The following is a 21,657-nucleotide window of genomic DNA, read 5'->3' on the forward strand; positions in this document are numbered from 1 at the left end:
GGAAAAGTACAGCGTCATCTCTTGTGTATCCTCCTACGTCCACCACTCTGTGGAGCGAGCACTGTTTTCATAAAACTGTTGGCCTTTTCTCCGATAAAAGAAATTGATGTTTCTCTTGAGTATACCTCTTCATGAGCCAAAAACTCAACTAATTATTTTCAGAGATATGTATATTTTAAATGTCTAATTTATCGCAATGCTTACACATGCCAATAAAATGTACTACAAGATTCACGAGGCCAACAAAGTTCAAGGCACACTGAGGAGAAGTACATAATCATGAATTTAGAAACAAACAGAAAAATGGATTCTACCTGAAGAAGAGGACAAGAAAGAAGTATTTTATTCTCTAGATCTATCCCAATGGTTATTTTATACCCAGGCTCAAACGAGCCCCTATTCAAGGAATTTCTCTGGGGAGCATATTTCACCAATCAAGGCACGTTGCTTTGGCCACGCCCACCACCCCTCTGCAGGTGTTACCAGCATCTCCTGTGTTCTCATCTGCTCAAGGTCATTGGCAGCAGAAGCTCCTGATGAAGCACCAGCGTTGACCAGTGTGCTGACGGCAGGGGCTGGGCAGAGAACCAAAAAGATCGCAGGAGTTGGTGAGGGGTCATCTGGAGTTTGGAAGCACAGAGTCTGCTCATAAACCCTTGGGCTCACCACTGGGAGCATCTCTCCCACCTGCCACAGGCTGTGGGGCTATCACTGGAGCCTGAGCGTGACATTCAGGCTAGCCTGGTTTTGCCCCTCAGCTATGATGCAAGGAGTTCTTGGTGTGGTCTGATGGCCCTGCCTGGGGGAAGAGACCACTCGAGAAAGTCAGACATGCTCATTCTACATGAGGAAGTCACAGTCTTTCCAGTAGCCTGGGGCTCTCCTCTGTCTTGGGCTGAAATCCTTGGGTTTCTGGCTAGAGCCCTTTTCTAGATTCCTGTTTCTTTCAAGTGTTTCCCTAGAAGCCCATTAGGCTTTCCACAGACCTTGGGGGTCAGTCAGGGCCCCTGACCTGGCTCTGTCTATTGTCCTTGGACCCCTGGAGCCCCACTGTCCACTGACCCCACAGCACCCTCCCCCTATCCCTCAAGTCCCCAGGCACCCACAGCCTGTCCCCTATCTGGGATCTGTGGCCCATGGCCTTGTGGCATATCTGGTATTATTCGGTCCTTATTGTAATTAAACTTTTCAAGTCTTGCCTTGTTCTTTCAAATAATTAGTGCAGAGCGGGAGAGGAAGAAGCAATCTGGTTAGATCCACCCCTAGGAATTCTGATCCCGGGATGTCTGCCCAGGACTGGCAGCCACTCCAAGTCAGTCAGCACCCCACTGGGCTCAATTTCTCTGACATATGTTAGACTAGACACATCCTAGAATAGTTTAACACCCCCAAAGGCAAGGATGTGTTCCAGAATAGTCCCTCAAGCACCTACTGAGGGAGTGGGTCTCACTCGTAGCAAAATGAATGAATGCATTCAAAGGTCTTTGATCTCTAACAAGAGCAGTCCCCGGCTGTCACAAAGGTGCCCCCTCCTCTCTCTCCTCTCCTTTGCAACGTGGACTGATGTAGAAAACTGAAGCCCTTAATTCAGGACGTGAGTGTTTGTGGGCTCTGTCTGAGCCACAGCATTTCTGTGAGTAGTTTCAGGGAATGACAGAAAATTCTTCCCTAGAACCAAGTGTCCTGTTTTACTGATGATTTCTAGACAGTGCCAACCTCACTTCTGGGCATGATATACTCCTCAGTATGGCCAGAGTTATTGAGGCCATAAGTGGATTTGCCTCCCGCCCGCCTGCCTGGCCCCCAGGCCTGGCCGTCTGAGCAGCCTGCTGCAGACTACATTAATAGGGAACCGGCCGCGGCTGCCTTTTGTATTGATCTTCCAGGGATCAGTCTGCTTTCTCACAGAGCCAGAACTTACAGAGGCTGGATCCCTTTTTCTCAGGGCAAATTCAGCTCCAGGCAGCTGGCTTGGCTGGCAGTTTTGAAGACGGGACAGGAAATCTGTAACATTCACAGGTCCAGCCAAGCAATGGGCACGTGCCCCAGCCCCCATGCCGCGGCCTGAGAACCCTGTTTCTCCTCTTCCAGAGAGCTGGATGGGCCCCCGCACACAGACGTTCGTCCATGTATAATTGATGACATAATAAAAGCAGCTCTGGCTGCAGGAGGAAAGATGATATGACATTAATCACCGTGGCAGGGCGAGAATGAAATTGAGATCCAAAATTTAAAAATAAAGGCTGTACTTTAGCTCATTAAATCCTCATGTGTTAAGGCATTCTTCCCGTTCTTCTCCTATCTCAAAACCTCTGGTGGGAAGGGGGAACAGCACCTGTACCACCCCGGGGCGGGGGCGGGATCTGGAGCACAGACGAGGGACACCCTGCCAGTGAATCCTGCCTGTAATCCTCCCAGCGAGCTGCCTGCCGTGGCCCTCATTTGACAACCTGGGAAACTGAGACGAAGACCTCAGAACTTCGGCGGGGATTACGCCGCCAACAAGTGAGGCACGTGGAATTCTGATCTGAATCTGAAATTCGGGGTCCCCTTCCACCGTTGCAAGGTAGAAATGGGACAGGAGGACAGGAAGTCCCATGGCTGAGAGGCACTGGAGGGCAGGCAGGGGGCTGGGGGAGGGGAGATGGGACCGGAAGCCCCCTGCACAGTGTGATGGGCAGGTGGGGGCTCTGTCATCTGTCAGAGCGGGGAACTGTATACTGGCTGAGTCAAAGGTATAGCTGCATCCTGAAATGCTCACATTCTCTCTGATGGGGCTACACGCATATTGTCATGCACAGAACTGGTCTTCATGATCCCCTTTTTCCTCCTACGGTGCCTGACCTGACAGAAGACTGTGCACATAGTAGGTGTTCCATAAATATTTGTGAATGTCTTTATCGAGTCCAGGGTGACACCCCTCACCTCTTTGTGCCTTCATGCCACTTCCCCTTCCCCATTTTGCTACGTTTACTCAGCTAAAGCTGCGTCCAAACGAATAGCTCGTCTTACACGGATAACATCTAGGGAGGCAGTGTCATTGGAACAAGTCTCTCAATCCCTTCTGAGTCTGTTACCTCTGAGAGAGGTGTCTGGGGGCTTCTAGCAAGGACTCTAAAGTCATCCAGGTTGCATGTGTTGTACAGTCAAAACTGCTTATTCTTTTGCGGACCTCTCCTCCTTTCAAATACCTTCCTTCCTTGGACATGTTCATCTCCTGTAAAATCCATTGCTGAGACAGAGCAACAAGGTGGGAAAACACTGCCAGCTGGCTTTGCAACTGTTTCATGTGAAGTAAGAACAGGTGGGCTGCCCCGTTCTGTGAGGATGAAGACAAGAGGCGTTCCCCTCCCCTCCCCCCCTCCCGCACCCGGCACTTGGGTCTGGGCACCTGGTGGGCTGACCGTGAGCCGCTGCCCTGGGAATCTCTTTCTCTCTCTCTCTCTCTCTCTCTTTCTCTCAGGGGGGTCAGAGTCCTGCCTGGCCTTACCTGCCTGGGGGTCCAGTGACTCAAGCATTGGCTGTGTGACCAGCATCTGAATGTGATGGCACAAGAGGGCGGGGCAAAAAAGGAAACAGGGAGAAGGCTCTTGGCTCCAGAGATACAGACCAAGGGGCCTGCTGTGGGGAAGATGAAGAGAAATAAATCCACAGGATGGAACTTCAGTCCCAAGACACTCAAAAGAAAAGTTTCCAGGGCACCTGGGTGGGTTCAGTCAGTTAAATGTCCGACTCAGTTTCAGCTCAGGTCATGATCTCCCAGTTTGTGAGTTTAAGCCCTGTGTCAGGCTCTGTGCTGACAGTGCAGAGCCTGCTTGGGAATCTCTCTCTCTCTCTCTCTCTCTCTCTCTCTCTCTCTCTCTCTCTGCCCCTCCCCCCACCAAAATAAATAAATAAACTTAAGAAAAAGTTTCCAGTTTGAAGCAAGTGTTTTCTGTCTTGTGAAATATGCCCAGGTAGTCATGTCCAAGGCCGTGCCCAAGACCTGCTCATTTCTCGTCTTAGCAGCACCTGGCAAGGACAAGAGGAGAGGGGCCCAGGCGGGCAGACCCACCAGGCTCTGTGCTGGAGACTTCTGTGAGTCCTTGGAAGCTTAGAGGAAGGAGAGGCAGGCAGAGATGAGGAAGGAAACTTACTATGGAAGAGTGGAGGCGCCGTGTTATTTCTGCTGTGGCAGCTACCGTTTATACACCCTACTTTCCCTGGGTCTTTCGGGTTCTGGGACCCAGTTTCAATGTGGGGGATGGGGTTTCCCCCATGCCGCCAAGGAGCCGTTCTCTGACACCAGCTGGATGTCCTACAATTGAACTCTACCGAGGGGTAGCATCACCTATCACAGAGTAAGGGCTCTTTGGTCCTGCAAGACTGTCCCCCAGACCCCAGGGGCAAGCCCAGGCTATCACCTGGCCTTCTGCCAGAGCACTTCTGCTTAGGTACAGAATTTGCTAGAGCGGCTCACAGAACTCAGAGAAACATTTTACTTACTAGATCACCGCCTTATTATAAAAAGGACAGAACTCAGGAACAGCCGGACAGAGGAGACGCACAGGGCAGGGTACGGGGTGGGGGGTGCCTAGCCCACACCCTCTCTGATTGCCCTACTCTCTCTGCATCTCCTCTGCTCACCAACCCAGAAAGTATGGAACCTTCTCCTTTTGTATTGTTACAGAAGCTTTATTACATAGACACGACTGGTTAAATCACTGGCCATTCTCCTGCCCCTCACTCCTTTCTGAGGGCATGGGGAGGGACTGAAAGATCCAACCTCTAATCTCTGGTTAGCTCCACTGGCATCCAGCCCCATCCTTAGGTGCGGTCCAAAGTCATACATTAGCATAACAACATAGTTACCCTTAAACTCTCATCGCTTAGGAAATTCCAGTTCCTCTGAGTCAGGAATCATGGTGACCTAAGTCCAAATATATTAAGAAGTATACATTTGGTATCTAAATGACCAAAGGATCTAAATATCTAAATAATTATGTATGTATATATATTTTTTCTTATAATCACAGTATTGCATAATGGCTTGAACTGTACAATCTAATTCAAATTAAGCCAACCACCAATCTCTGGGGATTCAGAGATTTCCAAGGCATCTGTGGACACTATAGATTTAAAGGAATCAATTTTCCAGATTCTCAACCTCCAGATGTGCTCCTTTCTAAAATATTTGCACTTGTTATGATTGCTGGGTGTTTTATCTAAGTGATGAATCACTGAATTCTACTCCTAAAACCAATATTGCTCTGTATGTTAACTAAAATTTAAATAAAAAGAATGAAAAACAATAAAATCCTCTACCTTTCAGAGTATGAAAAATAAATAAAATAAAATAAAATAAAATAAAATAAAACAAGATAAAATCTTTGCAAGAGAATAATCTCTTGGTGACAATGTCAAGCCAGTTCTATCTTCCACTTCCCTGTCACAAACAGTCCTCTCCCACTTTCTAAGAAAAAGCCATATCCTTCCCTCATCTCAACTATCCCTACAGTACTGGGCTGGGGTGTATTTGTCATTCAATGCTGCATAAAAAAGTACTCCAAACTTAGGGGCTTAACATAACACACATTTATGACCTCATGGATTCTGCGAGTCAGGGGTCCAGGTGTCGCTTGGCTAGGTCCTCTGCTTCAGAGTCTCTCATAAGACTGCACTCAAAGGGTTTTTGGGGGTTAGGGTCGCATCTGAGGCTCAACTGGGGAAGAATCTGCTTCCAAGTGCATATGGTTTTGGTCAGGAATTGGTTCCTTGTACGTCACTGGAATGAGAGCCTCAGCTCCCAGCTGGCTGTCAGCTGCCGGAGGCTCTGAGCTCCTGCCCACGTGGGCTTCTTTACATGATGGCCAGCAAGGGAGAGAGTCACAAGCTTCTAGAACAATCACAAAAGTGACATCGTGTTTACCCTCGCCATGTTTTGTGGGTTAGAAGTAAGTGACAGATTCTTCCCACCTTCCAGGAGGGAATTACACAGCATGTGGACACCAAGAAGTGGGTAGAACTGGAGACCATCTTAGGGCCCATCTACCCCACTGGGATACCACCAATGGGATCACTAGAAATACTGCTATCAGTAAGGCATCCCATAATCAAGGCATCGTGATACTCTTAACCATCTCATTAAAGATACAGTTCCAACAAAATTCTTTTATATTTAGTAATTATTTTCATTACAATTTATTGTGATGTATTTTTTTTATCAAATGTGGACTAATATTAGAATAATTAAGTCTGTAAAAATGATTTAATTTCCATTTTTTTCACAATTTTTTTGTGGCAAAAAAAATATGATTGGCAATCGATGAGAGATTTTCAATGATAAAAATATATATTCTTGGACTAAAATCCTGTGTGGAGGAGGATTTAAGGATAATAAATTTCCAACAGCAAAGAAGAGAATATATATGTATTTTTATTTTATTTTTTATGTCTTTTTAAATGGATGATATTGAACATGAAATCACTATAGGATCTACCTTCCATTAGATATATTTGAAAGAGTGATGGAGCGCTTTTATTTTAAAATGCCAACATTTGTGTTATGCTGGAAATTCTATCTGTTGTAGCCACTTAAAAACTTAATGAAGAAGAAAAATGTAGATATCAGCTTTAAAATGTGCAAGGGGAGGGCGCCCGGGTGGCTAGGTTGAGTGTCGGACTTTGGCCGAGGTCATGATCTCACAGTTCTTGAGTTTGAGCCCCGTGTCGGGCTCTGTGTTGACAGCTCAAAGCCTGGAACCCTCTTTGGATCCTCTCTCCCCCTCTCTCTGTGCCCCTCCTCTGCTCACTCTCTTTCTCTCAAAAATAAAAAAACATTTAAAAAAAATGTGCCAGGGAGAACACCTCTAGAGTGTAGGTTAGCAAAACAACTGGAAGACAGTGGTTGTTTTACAGAGGTCAGAGCTACTGGGTGTAAAGTGCTAAAGAATGAAACCCATCATCGCCATGGTATCTTATTGAGAAGAACTCTCAGGATTTTGTAGCAAAGTAACATGTAGTTTTGCACAGTCCTCAACTTAACACATTGTATGTGCTCTTCCAAAGCAAGATGGAGGCCTCAGTTCTACTTGCTCCCGGCAAGTTTTTGATCTCATACTTCTTGGGATTCAGGCAGTCTGAGGTGAGGGTGGGAACATTAACTGGGTGCTGCTTAATTCAACTACAGTTGAATATATATAAATAAATATATGTGTATATATGTGTTTGTGTGCATAAACATACACACATATCACACACACACACACACACACATATATTACTATATATACATGTTACTGGGTATAACATACACCTACTTTGGACAGACCAGACAAGCATTTGGCTGTCCTCTTTAAAAATACTTATGAGGGCACATGGGTGGCTCGGTCAATTAAACGTCTGACTCTTGTTTTGGCTCAGGTCATGATCTCACGGTTTGTGAGTTCGAGCCCAGCACTGGGCTCTGTGCTGACAGAGTGGAGCCTACTTGGGATTCCCTCTCTCTCTACCCCTCCTGGCCTTGCGCTTGCTCTCTCTCTCTCAAAAAATAAATAAATAAAAATATTTAAAAATTTAAAAAATATGATAATCTTGATTAACCAGAAGGGAGTCATGGCAAAATTTCTACTAAAACCTGGTATTTTAGGGAATTGGTGGGCTGTTGGCACATAGCTGTGTGTATTGTAATGTCAGACGAGGGTCGGATGCCCTGAGCATGTTCTTCTTGTGTTTTAAATAAAGTGGACAATGGTTCATAAAAAAAGGAATCTGGAGGCTGTGGTTTCCTCTTGGCCACTACGCCTCATTCCTGGGCTCCTATCAAAGGGAGGAGAAACAAGGAGGCTCAAGTGACAGAGCCCAAGGCCAAGGCTGCCTGCTGGCCCTCCAACAGCGCTGTTTGTTACTTGAGCTGCAGCAGCTGCGGGACTTGTCCACACCCCCCCAGGGCATGTGACTCAGCTTGGTCTAGACTCCACTGTGATCCGAGGCCGGCATTTACGTGGCTGACAAGTGGAACCACAGCCAGATTAGTACCCTCTGAACAAAGGGCTGTGGGAGGCAAATCTTTCATTGAGAAGTAATTGACATGCGTCACCGTATAAATGTAAGCTGCACAGCACAATGGTTCGACTTACACACACTGCAAAACGATCACCGTACAAGGCTCGGCTAACACACTTCTCATGTAGATACAATACAAGGAATGGAAAGGAAAAAGGAAAGCAAAATTCTCCTTGTGATGAGAACTCTGGCCATCACCTCCCTTAACAACGTCAGTGTCATGCAGCAGCAGTAGCTGTAGACATCAGGGTGCGATCCACCCCCTGTGCTGACTTGTAATTGGAAGCATCTACCTTCTGACCACTTTCTCCAGTTCTTCCTGGCCCACCCTCCGCCTCTGATAGCCATGAGTCTGATCTCATTTTCTGTGAGTTTGTTTTAGACTCCTCATATAAGTGAGATCATACAGTATTTGTCTTTCCCTGTCTGATTTATTTCACTTAAAGCAAAATGCCTTCGATGTCCATCCATGTTATTACAAATGGTAGGATTTCCTCATCTTTTATGGCTAAATAATATTTCTGTGTGTGTGTGTGTGTGTGTGTGTGTGTGTATCGAGAGTGTGAAACTTCAGGGGTTGGAAAATCCCACACAGTACTACTAATCTCTCAGCATTTTGAATGTCATCCTTTTAAAATACTACCTGGCTGGCAGCCAAGCTGCTTTGTATTCATCACCTTTCAATATATGTGTATTTCAACATATTTCTCTATATATTTTTTCAATATATTCATCTGCTAACAGTACTCAGTAAGGAATGGCTTTAGGTCCATGTTCCTAAGAGCAAAAGGAAAAGAAAGGGAAATCACACTGTATACCAAGCAGGGCAGATGCTGACGAAGTCACACAGTGTGTAAAGGCTCCCAGAATAGAGTTCTTTGCTCCAGAAAACAAGCAAAGTCCACAGAACTTTGGTTTACTCAGGAATCATGAAACTCTGTAACCCTTCAGGGATGAAAACCCTTCCAGGTGAACTGGAATGAAACACAAAAGGTGTTAGGCTTTTCCGTACAGTATGAAGATGTAGCGAAATGCCACCGTTAAAACCAATCTTGCACAGAGCTTCCAACAATCCTGAGCTATGATGTTTGGACTTTGCCTTGGAAGTGGGCAGTGGCTTCCATCCAGATCTCAAATTGTTCTTCCCCTGCAGCCACTCAACCCCTCTCTTCATTGCTCCGTATCTGGAAGAATGATTCTGGGCACTTGTCCTTGGGAAATTCTCCCTTTCCCTCTACCGAGCCTCCCAAGAAAATGTGTGTGTGTGTGTGTGTGGGTGTGGGTGTGGGTGTGTGGGTGTGTGTGTGTCATGTGCTACCCCAAGACACCGGATTTTGATCTCTCCTAAAAGCAAAAGCTCTGAACTTGGAGAGAACATTCCTGCTCACCAGCACTGGCCAGAGCATCTGTACATTATATGGCGTGTCTCTCCTCCAGCCTTTCCCCCATGGGGTTAAGAAGACTTCCCAGGCACTATCACTCCCCAAGGGAAAATTCACAAAGCTGCCCCAGCCGTTGCTGGAGAAGACCATGGCCCATAGTTTGGATTGAGTAGTTTACATCCAACAGGGCACTGGAATGGAGTCTAGGGTTTGCACTTACTTATCATAGACAGGCCCCAAGACACCAGGAGAGTGGGTCCTCAGACCCTACGAGGGACTCTGGTTTGGCTCAGCTGCTCTGCGTAATGGCTTGGTGAGCCTCCCAGGTGCTGTCACAGGACTTTCTCAAGACACAGAAACCACACATCATGTGGAATGTATCACATCCAGGGCATTTATCCTAAACTGGACATAAACCTGATTCGTCGGCCAGGTTTGTCTGCACAACCACAAAGTTTCATGGGGAAACAAAAGTGCATTTTGTGAGTGGGGCAAAGGCTTTTTAAAAAAATTTTTTTATGCTTCTTATTTATTTTTGAGAGACAGAGACAGAGCGAGCAAGGGAGGGTCAGAGAGAGAGGGAGATACAGAATCTGAAGCAGGCTCTAGGCTCTGAGCCAGCTGTCAGCACAGAGCCCAACGCGGGGCTTGAACCCACCAACCGTGAGATCATGACCTGAGCCAAAGCCGGACGCTTAACTGACTGAGCCACCCAGGCGCCCTGAGTGGGGCAAAGGCCTAATGCTGTGGTTTCTAATAAAGAAAGGTCAAAAGTTTAGGATAGATTTGGGTAAATCAGTTAAGGGTCTTTGCTCTGCTTGGATCTGGAGCTGGCTGGGGTTTCAGATTTCAAAAAAAAAAAAACCCTTTTGTTCAGCAATAAGGCTTATTGTGTGTCCTTTAAAACTAGTCTTCATACCCAGAGGCGTCTTCAGCATGCATGTTGCTTGAAATATTCTAAAAGCCACAGGGAACAGTTTTCCAATGAATCACAATCTGTCTGGGAAGTCAGAGAAATCAGTCAAACAAGCCTCAATTTTTCCGTGGGCCATTTGGACATTTCAGATAACAATGTACCGTGGCTGCCATCCATGTTTTTTCAGACCTAAAGACGAATTTGGTATTTGAATGTGGCTGAGTCTGGAAGCAAAAGTCTGCAAAGGTAAGCGAAAAAGAGAATGGTTTTAGCAAACAGACCTGGCTACATTTGCGAAGGGATTTTTCCAAGATTCACTGATCCCCGTGTCCAAATCCTACTATAGGAGAAATGTCTGAATTCCTTCGCCAAATAGTGTCTGGATTCCTGTACCGGGGCCAAAGGAAGAAGTTAATTACTCAGAAGTACCTTTCAGACTGAGAATCAAAACAGCCCAGGGCAAAGAAGGATAAAGAGCTACAGCGAATTGAATTTCAGGCTCCCGTTCTAGAACCCAGAGTGTGGCTTGTGGAAGTCATACTTCTTCACACCTCATCGATGTCAGGTGGACAGTAGCTGTGACACAGGCCGAGCCTTGTTTGCCCAGAGCCTGCCTGTGGCTGGTTTTGTTTGGCCCAGTCCAGACAACCTACACAGCTGGAATTTCCTGTGCACAGAAAGCGGTGGCCTCCCGACTGGAGAGAAATCAGTGCCCCCAAGGCCCAGTAGTGATAGCTGGACTGACACTCCTCCTTCCCGTGACGGGATGAATCATTAGGCAGGTTCAGAATAGGAGCACGATGTGAGGGCTAGGTGTTTTTTCTTAAGCTGAGGCATATGCGCTTTTCCAATGTTAGTGAAAATACCCCTGTAAATAGCAACAAAAGCTAAAGGCTTGAGCGGTTCTTCTCCATGTGCCAAATTAGGGTCTCTATTATTATGACTGCATATCCTGGCCAGAGCCAGGGGCATTCAGGAAGGTTCTGGAGCAGGGGCACCTGGGTGGCTCAGTCTGTTAAGCGTCTGACTCTTGCTTTCACCACAGGTCATGATCTCACTGTTCATAATTCCGAGTCCTGCATGGGGCTCTGTGCTGACAGCTTGGGATTCTCTCTCTCCTCTCTCTGCCCCTGCTCTGCTCTCTCTCTCTCAATAAATAAATAAACTTAAAAAAAAAATAAGGGCCTGGAGCAGGTAGGAAATACTTCCTACAAGAGGTTTAAGAGAGACCTAACAATTTAGAATTCTTTCAAAAAGGATTTAAAATGGGTACACAGCTGCACTCTCTAAAGCAAGAGAGGGTACATTTCACAATAAGTATATTAAAATGAGGTAAAACAAAACTAAGGAGAAGGCGATGGTCGGGAGAATGATTAACCACATAAAATCCATCAACGACCTCCTGTATGTTTGTCAGGGACAAGTCACAACTTAGGCTCTGAAATTTCTTGAAGCCACTATACTATAAAAAAGAAAATACATCCAGTGCATTAAGCTGCTGTGTGTATAAGGTGTCTATAAGGTTGGGCCATTGGCTCAGGACAGGTGTAAATATTAGGGAGAAAGAAAGTTGCACACAGCCCAGGCTGCTTGGGAGCAGGAGAACCAACTGTCTGCATTTACCTAAAGACTGACAAGAGTCCCAGGATGTGTGACTTTCGGTGCTAAACCCCAGGACAGACTAGGTACCCTCGCTCCTGGCATGAAGCACTCTGTCTCCACTCAGCAGGCTGACTGCCTCGGGGCCTCATGTTTCTTCCAAGACCGGAAGCGGCAGGTGGTTCTGCAGGCGCTGCCCTTGGAGTTCTTGCAAATTCTTGACCTTGCAAGCTGTTGGCTCACTGTTTATAAAAACCAGTCAAAGCCACGAGGGCTATAAGACTGAAAGGGCAGCAAAGGGAGAGGGGGACACTTCCCCGTGGAAATCCCAGCAGGAGGCGTGGCTTTGACTTGGCAGGCTGCTAGAAGAGGTATGGGTGAGGAAAACTGTCCATAAAAGGGCCCTTGTGAAACACGGGCTCAGGTCACCTACCTCAAATAGGCCCAGTGAATCATGCTGAGTGCCTGCTGGGCACGGACGAGGTGGCAACAGCTGGCGTCCCCGCAGCAGGGCAGTCCGTGTAGCAGGGGCAGGCTGCTGTCGTGACTGGCTCGCTTGGACCTTCTTGCTTAGCACACCAGAAAATGCCTCAGACTGACGGTCTGCAGGTGTGGAAGGTCAGACCCGGCAAGGCGGCTGGTGTCCTTCTTTCTGGTGTCGCAGGTGAGGACCGAATCACTCCCTCCTTTTCACCACCAGGGATCCAACATGGCTATCCCTGTGCTGGAACATTCTGTCCTGTGTCAATTGAGCCCTTCCCCTCAGCACAGTGACTTTTGTTCAACAGAGGGACTTTTGCTACCCTGTTCTAGAATATGACATAACGTGCCTGCGCCAACAGAGTCATCCTCCCTGGAAGGCTGACAATCGCTTAGGCTTCCCAGGCAAAAGAAACTTGCCTTCTGGCTGACATGTCTTTCTCAGACCTTCTACGGGGATCACGGCTCTTCTTTCCACACACTGAGGAGGCTGAAGCATCATACTCCATCTTTACGTACATTTTTCCTTGCAAATAGCCTACTGAGAGAGTTTTCTGGACATCTTAGAGAAGGTGCAAGGCTTCGCAACACTGCCTCCACTGGCATGAACCTGAGGCTGTGAGACAGATCCAAGCAAACGGGCTTTTAAAATGGTCTTTTGGGCTTTTAAACAATATATATGGTTTAAAAAAACCCAAAATTTGAATTTATATCTTCCATGAAATAAACCCCTGGCCAAATTAAAAAGAAAACTCTTTTGGGGAATGTCTTCGGAAGGCTGAATGTGTCCCGGTCAAGATTTTCCTGGGTATTTCTGATTAAGTGCACCAACCTGAATATTTCCTCAAGGTGCCCTGGGATACGGAAGGTGAAGGCATAGTCCCTGCCCTTGAGGAGTTTGCTTTTTATCAGGAGAGGAAGATAAACAGCCACAGTGATCAGTGCCACGGGAGACAGACGCATGCCTGAGCCCTGGGGTGACCCAGGGCAGGGTGCACACTGGGCTGAGGGCAGCAGGGCACAAAGGGGAGGCTTTCAGAAAATGAAGGCTGGGCAAGATCTTGAAGGATGAGTGACCTCAGGCACCGACAAAGGCGACAAACCCATGGGAGACAGGCTTCAAATAGCAGGACGTAAGGCCAGACCTTACAGGGCTTTGTGTGCCGGGTTAAGGACGCCAGGCTTTCTCCTCCAGTGCTGGGGTTTACTGTCAAGAACTTTAGTCAGGAAAGTCCCTGATCAATTTGCATCTTGTGTCTCTGGGAAGGGGTGGGGAGGGAAGAATCTAGGGACAAAGACACAAGCTAGAGCTTTCAGCAAAGATCTGAATGAGAGGTGGAGGAGGGCTGGAACCAGTGGGTCGTAGCAGGGGTGGGGAGAAGGTGGCAAAATTCCATGCTACTTAGGAGAAACAACGAATAGGATTTTATATGTACTGGATATTGGAGGTAAGGAGGTGGGAACAACAAGAAAACCATCCCGTCAAGGAGAAACATCTTTTCAAAGACAAGACAGTGTACCCTGAAGCACGTATCAGACTCTATTGGGTAGTAAATCTTGGGAAAAGATACACCTCCTCCTAAGAAACTAGATTTAATTTCTTGCATGTGGGAGAAAGCCCATGGTGTGTCTGGAGAGTGGAGATTGTTCCATGGGGTAGGGGGACCTCAAGGCTGCGGAGGGGGCACATGGGAGCTGACAGGTAGCTGGGGCTGGGTTGTGGAGCACAGGCCTTCTGTGCTCAAGCTTAGATACCACTGGTGGATCTACTTTCATACAGAAGGAAGAGGAGGCCCAGTGGGGGTTCAGAACACATTGATGTTCACACCAAGATCAGGATAATTCTGGGCTACCTCTATACCTGGCTTTGACCAGGAAAGACTTGGTAAGGAGGCATACTACACAGAGTCATTTCAGAAGATTCTGTCCGGTCCCAATGGGTTCCCTTCCAAAAGGTAATCCTAGGAGGTCGGAACCAGCAAGTCCAGAGACGGGAGAAGCCCAGGGAGGTGGACTGATCACTGCTGTGGGTCATGAACGCTATGCTGCCAATGTAACCTGAATGCAAGGATAGTGGTTCTTCCAGAATCCTTCACATTCTGCCTTATTGGAAAACTTGTGTTTTTGTATCTTTTTTAAAAAAGTTTTAAAATTTATTTTGAGAGAGAGAGAGAGAGAGAGAGAGAGACCAGGGGAGGGCCAGAAAGAGAGGGAAAGAGAGGATCCTTGATATGCAGCTCAAACTCATGAACCACGAGATCATGACCTGAACTAAAACCCAGTGTTGGACATTTAACGGACTGAGCCACCCAAGTGTCGCTCACAGATTTGTTTTTTTTTAAATTTTCAAAATGTTTTTTTAATTTATTTTTGAGAGACAGAGAGAGACAGCGTTAGCAGGGGAATATCAGAGAGAGAGGGGGGTCACAGAATCTGGAGCAGGCTCCAGGCTCCAAGCCAGCTGTCAGCACAGAGGCCGATGGGGGGCTCGAACCCATGAGCTGTGAGATCATGACCTGAGCCGAAGCCGGATGCTTAACCAACTGAGCCACCCAGGTGCCCCCACAGATTTGTTTTAAAAAGATGAATTAAAGGTTTAGAACTATCCTGCATCAAGCAAGTCTGTTGGTGCTGTTTTCCCAACAGCATTTGCTCACTTCATGAGTCTGTGTCACATTTTGATAATTCTTGCAACATTTCAAACTTTTTCATTATTATTATTGTATTTGTTATGGTAATCTGTGATGAGTGACTATGATGCACTGAAAGCTCAGATGATGGTTAACATTTTTAAGCAATAAAGCATCTTTTTATGAAGACATGTGCCTTGTTTTATTTCAACACCATGCTATTGTATATTTAACAGGCTACACTGTAGGGCACACATAACCTTTATATATGTTGGAAAACCAAAAAATTGATTTGACTTGCTTTATTGCAATATTTGCTTTATTGCAGCTGTCTGGAACCAAACCCTCAAGGTTTCTGAGGCAGGCTTGTATGTAAACTAATGAAACATGAGTGCAGAAAAGAGCAGTTTCTTTGAAAACAAAGCTGAATGCCTTACTACTGAATTATATATTGGTGAGGAAACTGTAAAAGGAGAAGTCACATAACTGTCCAGAAGGATGCTGCATTCAGCATGCTTCCCATATATATATTTTTAACTTCTTCCTCTACTTTGAAGAAATCCAAATTCTGGGGGAGGCTCTATGGGTGTGGTTCATACCAGAAAGCCAAGGAGGAAGTTCATTCAGTAGACCCAGACTCCAGGAGAAGGCTTTGGCCCTGTACCCATGACTGGCTAATGAAAGTACATTCATGTTGAGTTAAAGTAAAACAGTTAATAAAAATGTACCTCCAGGGGTGCCTGGGTGGCTCAGTTGGTTAAACATCCAACTTCAACTCAGGTCATGATCTCACCATTCATGGGTTCAAGTCCTGTGTCCAGCTCTGTGCTGACTGCTTGGAGCCTGCTTCAGATTCTGTGTCTTCCTCTCTGCCCCTTACCCCTTGTGCTCTGTCTCTGTCTCTCAAAAATTAAAAAAAAAATTAAAAATTAAAAAATATATATAATTTTTATTATTAATGATTCTTCCACTTTGCCTCTTGATTAACAGACAAATCACATGTCTTGCCCTCCATCTCAACACTTCCCCATGCTTTTTCCTGATCTTAGACTAGGTTTTTGATTCTCTGTACAACTTGACTGACTCTTTCTTACCTTCCCACTCAAACTCATTCCTGATACACTGGCCTGGTGGGCAGCCCCCATCCGTCCCAAGATATTGGCTGACTAAGACCCTTCAGGCTAAAGCTTAAATACAAGCATTAGGGGACCCTCTTCAAAACATATAACACAGTAAATAAAAAATTCAGTGTAAAAGCAAAGATTAATTAAAATGATTTTTATAAATGATGACAAATTACAAATGCTGACAAATAAACATCAAAAATTCCAGAACTCATACAACCTAATAGTAAGAAAAACCAAACAAATCAATTTTAAAATAGGCAGAGCAGGGGCGCCTGGGTGGCTCAGTTGGTTAAGCGTCTGGCTTCTGGCTTTGGCTCGGGTCATGATCTCATGGTTCGTGGGTTTGAGCCCTGCGTCGGGCTCTGTGCTGACAGCTAGCTCAGAGCCTGGAGCCTACTTCGGATTCTGTGTCTCCCTCTCTCTCTGACTCTCCCCTGCTCATGCATCTCTCTCTGTCTCTCAAAAATAAATTAAAAAACATTTAAAAAAATAGGCAGAGGATCTGAATAGACATTCCCCAAGAAGACATCTAAATGGCCAACAGACATGCAAAAAGATGCTCAACATCACTCATCATCAGGGAAACGCAAAAAAACCAATAAGATAGCACCTCACACTTGTTAGAATGGCAGTTATCAAAAAGACAAGATAGCAAATGTTGTTCAGGATGCAGAGGGAAGAGAACCCTTGTGCACTGTTGGCAAGAATGTAAATTCGTGCAGCCACTGTGGAAAGCAGTATTGAGTTTCTTCAAAAATTTAAAAATAGAATACCATATAATCCAGTAATTCCACTTCTGAGTATCTATCCAAAGAAAACAAAACATGAATTTGGAAAGTTGTACGTACCCTCATGTCCACTGCAGCACTGTTTATAATGGCCCTAAGTGTCCATCCACGGATGACTGGATAAAGAAATTGTGATATATACATATTTGACTCTTGAACAACATGGGTTTGAACTGTGTGGGTCCATTTATATGTGGATTTTTTACAGTACAGTACCATAAATCTATTTTCTTTCTGATTTTCCTAGTAACATTTTCTCTTCTCTAGCTTACTTTATTGTAAGAATTCAGTGTATAATGTGTATAACATAAAAAATGTATGTTAACTGTTCATGTTATTGGTACAGCTTCTGATCAACAGTAGGCTCTTAAAAGTTAGATTTTGGGGGAGTCAAATTATATGTGTATTTTTTACTACAAGGGGGGCTGATGTCCCTGAACTTCACAGTGTTCCAGTGTCAACTGTATACAGTGGAATACTAGTCAGCCATAAACATCTTGTCATTGTGACACCATGGATAAACCTTGAGGACATGGTAAGTGAAATAAGTCAGAGAAGACATATATCATATGATCTCACGTATATATGGAATTCAAAAAACAAACAAAAAATCAACCTTAGAAATAAAAAACTGATGGATGATTATCAGAGTGGGGACAACTGACTATGGTATATAATATGTACTCCTGAAAAAAAATATATATATCTCCAATATGTAGTCAGTCAAATTGTAAAAAGAATTGCAAACAGAGTACAAGATCAGAGGACTATATAACCATTGACAATAAGCAATATCATATTATTTGAAATTGCTAAGAGAGTAGATCTTAAAACTCCTTATCAGGAGAAAAAAATAATAAAACTGTGTAGCTATGTATAATGACAGATGACTCATTGTGGTGATCATTTCACAAAGTATACAATATCAAATCATTATGTCAGACACTTGAAACTAAAATACTGTTATGTCAATTATACTTCAATCAAAATAATCCAGAAAAATAACATAATGCTTTTTATTAATTAGCCACCTAACACAACTCTATAATACTTATTCCCATTTTTTTGCAGCATACTCTTTGCCTTTTTATGACACAACACTTTGGTAATTTCATTTTCTATAGAAAAAATGGATAAGTAATTATGATATGGCTGATTGTTATTTTTATTTTTAAATGTTTGTATTGATAGTTTATAAAAGTTGCTTTCAGCTTCACAATTCTTTACTGGTAATGACAAGCAAATTATTAGAATTATTGTCAAATTTCAGAAAATCTGTATCAAGTGCCTTTCATATGAGAGCTGTAGGATTTCAGAGAATTCCAACTTTTCTTCACAGGAACTAATTGTTAAAATTAAGAAAGTTGAGGGGTGCCTGGGTGACTCAGTTGGTTAAGCATCCAACTCTTGATTTGGGCTCAGGTCATGATCCCAGGGTCATGACTGAGCCTTGTATCAGACTTGTTACTGAGCATGGAGCCTGCTTTACATTCTCTCTCTTCTTCTCCATCTGCCCCTCCCCTGCTCTCACATGTGTGTGCTCTCATAAAATAAGTAAATAAATAATTAAATTAAAATTAAATTAAAATTAAATTAAAAAAAGAAAATTGAAATCACTAGTCAGTTTGTCTTGTGTATCCTTTAAAGACAAATTATGACACTTCTGTTATCTTCATTGGCATCTGTGCTTCAGGTCAAATCAGCAAGGGACAGAGGGGGACCTCTGTAGATGCAGTTGGGCAAGGTCATCTCAGCAGAGGGAAGAGCATGGAGAAGAACAGGGGCCAACAAAGGCAGAAGCCCCAGAGCTAATGGACAAGCAGGAAGCAATGTGCAAACAGCCCACAGAGTCTCATAGCGAGGTGGGATATGGTGTCGAGTACTGGCAAGTGGTTGAAGACACACTATCTTGATCTTAAGAAGTTCATGGATCACTAAACTATGAAAAGCAATAGAGGGTAGTTTTTAGATCATTACCACTCGAGTCAGATGGACCTCGGTTTAAATCCTAACTTACCGCTTCCTAGCCCGTGAACGCTGGTGACCAACAGATTAACTATCTACAGAAGTGTCTGCAAAGCACTTAGAAAAATCCAATGCTATGGACTGAATGCTTGTGTCCCCCACAAGTTCCTGTGTCAAATCCTAACCTCTAATATAATGGCATTAGGAATTGGGGCTTTGGGGAAGTAAGTAAGTCATGAGGGGAGAGCCCTCATACATGGGACAGACATGAGGTTTAGTGGAAAGAGGCAGCATCTTAACCATTTCCTGCTACCACATCTGACTTTGGTACATTTTACAAAAGCAACTGACCACAGGAACACATTTTTAAGTTTCCTCCAGGCCCTCTGTGCAGTTTGGGGGGTGAGAACCATAATGCACAGCTTGCTGGCATTAGGAACTGAAAAGGAGCCCTAAATGCTTCTCAGGCTAACTCCCAGCAGTGCCTCAGCGAGGCAGCTCTGGGAAGGAGAATTCCCACCACGGGGTGAAAAAGAGGGACAGCTGGGTGCTTCCATGCAGACGAGTCACTTAAGTGCAGCGAACATGGTTGGGCAGTCGAACATACATGTGCCAGTGGTTAGTCAGACCCTGAAGATTAAAAGATACAAGACTTCCCCAAGGGAATCAAGAGCAAAAATGAACTCTTGGGACCTTATCAAGATAAAAAGCTTCTGCACTGCCAAGCAAACAATCAAAAAAACTAATAGGCAACCAATGGAATGGGAAAAAATAGTTGAAAATGGCATATCGGATAAAGGACTGGTATCCAAAATCTACAAGGAACTCACCAAACTCCACACCAGAAAAATGAATAATCCAGTGAAGAAATGGGCAGAAGACCCGAATAGACACTTCTCCAAAGAGGACATCCAGATGGCCTACAGGCACATGAAACGATGCTCCACATCACTCATCATCAAGGAAACACAAATCAAAACCACACTGAAATACCACGTCATGCCAGTCAGAGTGGCTAAAATGAACAAACCAAGACTACAGATGCTGGCAAGGATGCGGAGAAATGGGCACCCTCCTACACTGTTGGTGGGAATGTAAACTGGTACAGCTTTTCTGGAAAATAGTGTGGAGGTTCTTCAAAAAACTATCAATAGAACTCCCCTATGACCCAGCAATAGCACTGCTGGGGATTTACCCAAAGGATATTGAAGTGCTGGTGCATAGGGGAACATGTACCCCAATGTTCATAGCGGCACTTTCAACAATAGCCAAACCATGGAAAGAGCCTAAATGTCCATCACCTGATGAGTGGATCAAGAAGATGTGGTTTATCTATACAATGGAGTATTACATGGCAATGAGAAAGAATGAAATATGGCCATTCGTAGCAAAGTGGATGGACATCGAGGGTGTCATGCTAAGCGAAATAAGTCAGGCAGAGAAGGACAGATACCATATGTTTTCACTCACAGGTCTAACAGGAGAGACCTGGCAGAGGACCATGGGAAGGGGAAGGGGGTAAAGAGTTGGGGAAGGGGAGGGAGGCAAATCATGAGAGACTCTTGAATACCGAGAACAAACTGAGGGCTGAAGCGGGAGGGGGAAAGGGGAAGGGGGGTGATGATCATGGAGGAGGGCCCTTGTGGGGAGGAGCACTGGGTGTTGTATGGAAACCAACTTGACAATAAACTATAATAAAAAAATAAAATAAAATAAAATTAGATCTCCCAAAAGTTTTAAATAATAAAGATAAGGAAAATTAGAAAAATAAATAAATAATAAAACACTTTAAAAAAAAAGAATTAAGATACTTCTCTAATAAATTCTGGTTGTTGTTGAAAGAAAAAAAAAAGACTGCCCTGCTTTGTAAAGGTTGAACCCAGGGTATGCAAATGCAGAGTCCTCTAGAAGCCTGCAGGGTAGCAGACAAGGTGGGGAGGTGTGGTGAGCACTGTGGTTTCTCTGGCTTCGGTCAAGCGCTGCTGAGCGACAGGGCTGGCCTCGCGGACACTCATATGGGTACACAGGGCTCTATGCTCAGAAGGTCCCCATATTTGGATTTTAATGCTCTTAGTATAATTGTTTTATTGTCAACTCTTAGTGTTGAATTTGTGTTTTGTGATGAAATCTGATGGGACAAAAATGGTGACCCCAGGGACCTGAAGCCTCAGCTCACTAATGGCTGTCTTTTACCATCTCCTGTCCTGTGGGGAGAGTAGGATGGAGCTATAGATCAGGGAGTCAGGCTATACAGAGGGTGAGCAAAACCATGGAATGGTTGGTGTTCAGAGGGATGAACTTTATAATGAGAAGAGGAAAGGGGAATGGATAGATCCCTGGGGAATGTTGTGGGGTGAACGCTGTCCCTCCCAAAAGATATTCCATGCTCTAAACCTAAGCCCCTGTGAATATGACCTTATTTGGGAATAGGATTTTGGCAGATGTAATCAAAGTAAGACGAGGTCATACTGGATGAGGATGGGCCCTAAATCCAATGAGTAATGCCTTTTCTTTTTTTTTTTAAATGTTATTTATTTTTGAGAGAGAGAGAGACACAGTGCGAGCAGGGGAGGCGCAGAGAGAGAGTGACACAGAATCCGAAGCAGGTTCCAGGCCCTGAACTGTCAGCACAGAGCCCGATACAAAGCTTGAATGTATGAACCGTGAGATCATGAGCTGAGCTGAAGTCAGACACTTAGCCAACTAAGCCACTCATGCACTCCATGA

At 44.8% G+C, this 21,657-nt stretch overlaps 1 long non-coding RNA gene across 1 annotated transcript; it reads right to left on the reverse strand.

Moving 5' to 3' along the window:
• Positions 1 to 320: 320 nt before the first annotated feature.
• Positions 321 to 3,298, reverse strand: LOC115304837. Its single transcript, XR_003914631.1, has 3 exons — positions 3,192 to 3,298; positions 1,922 to 2,162; positions 321 to 575 (listed from the first exon to the last, which is right to left on the reverse strand). It is a non-coding gene; the product is annotated as an uncharacterized LOC115304837 (long non-coding RNA).
• Positions 3,299 to 21,657: the final 18,359 nt, after the last annotated feature.

The sequence above is a fragment of the Suricata suricatta genome, chromosome 10 (genome assembly GCF_006229205.1).
Source record: "Suricata suricatta isolate VVHF042 chromosome 10, meerkat_22Aug2017_6uvM2_HiC, whole genome shotgun sequence".
Taxonomy (NCBI): Eukaryota; Metazoa; Chordata; class Mammalia; order Carnivora; family Herpestidae; genus Suricata; species Suricata suricatta.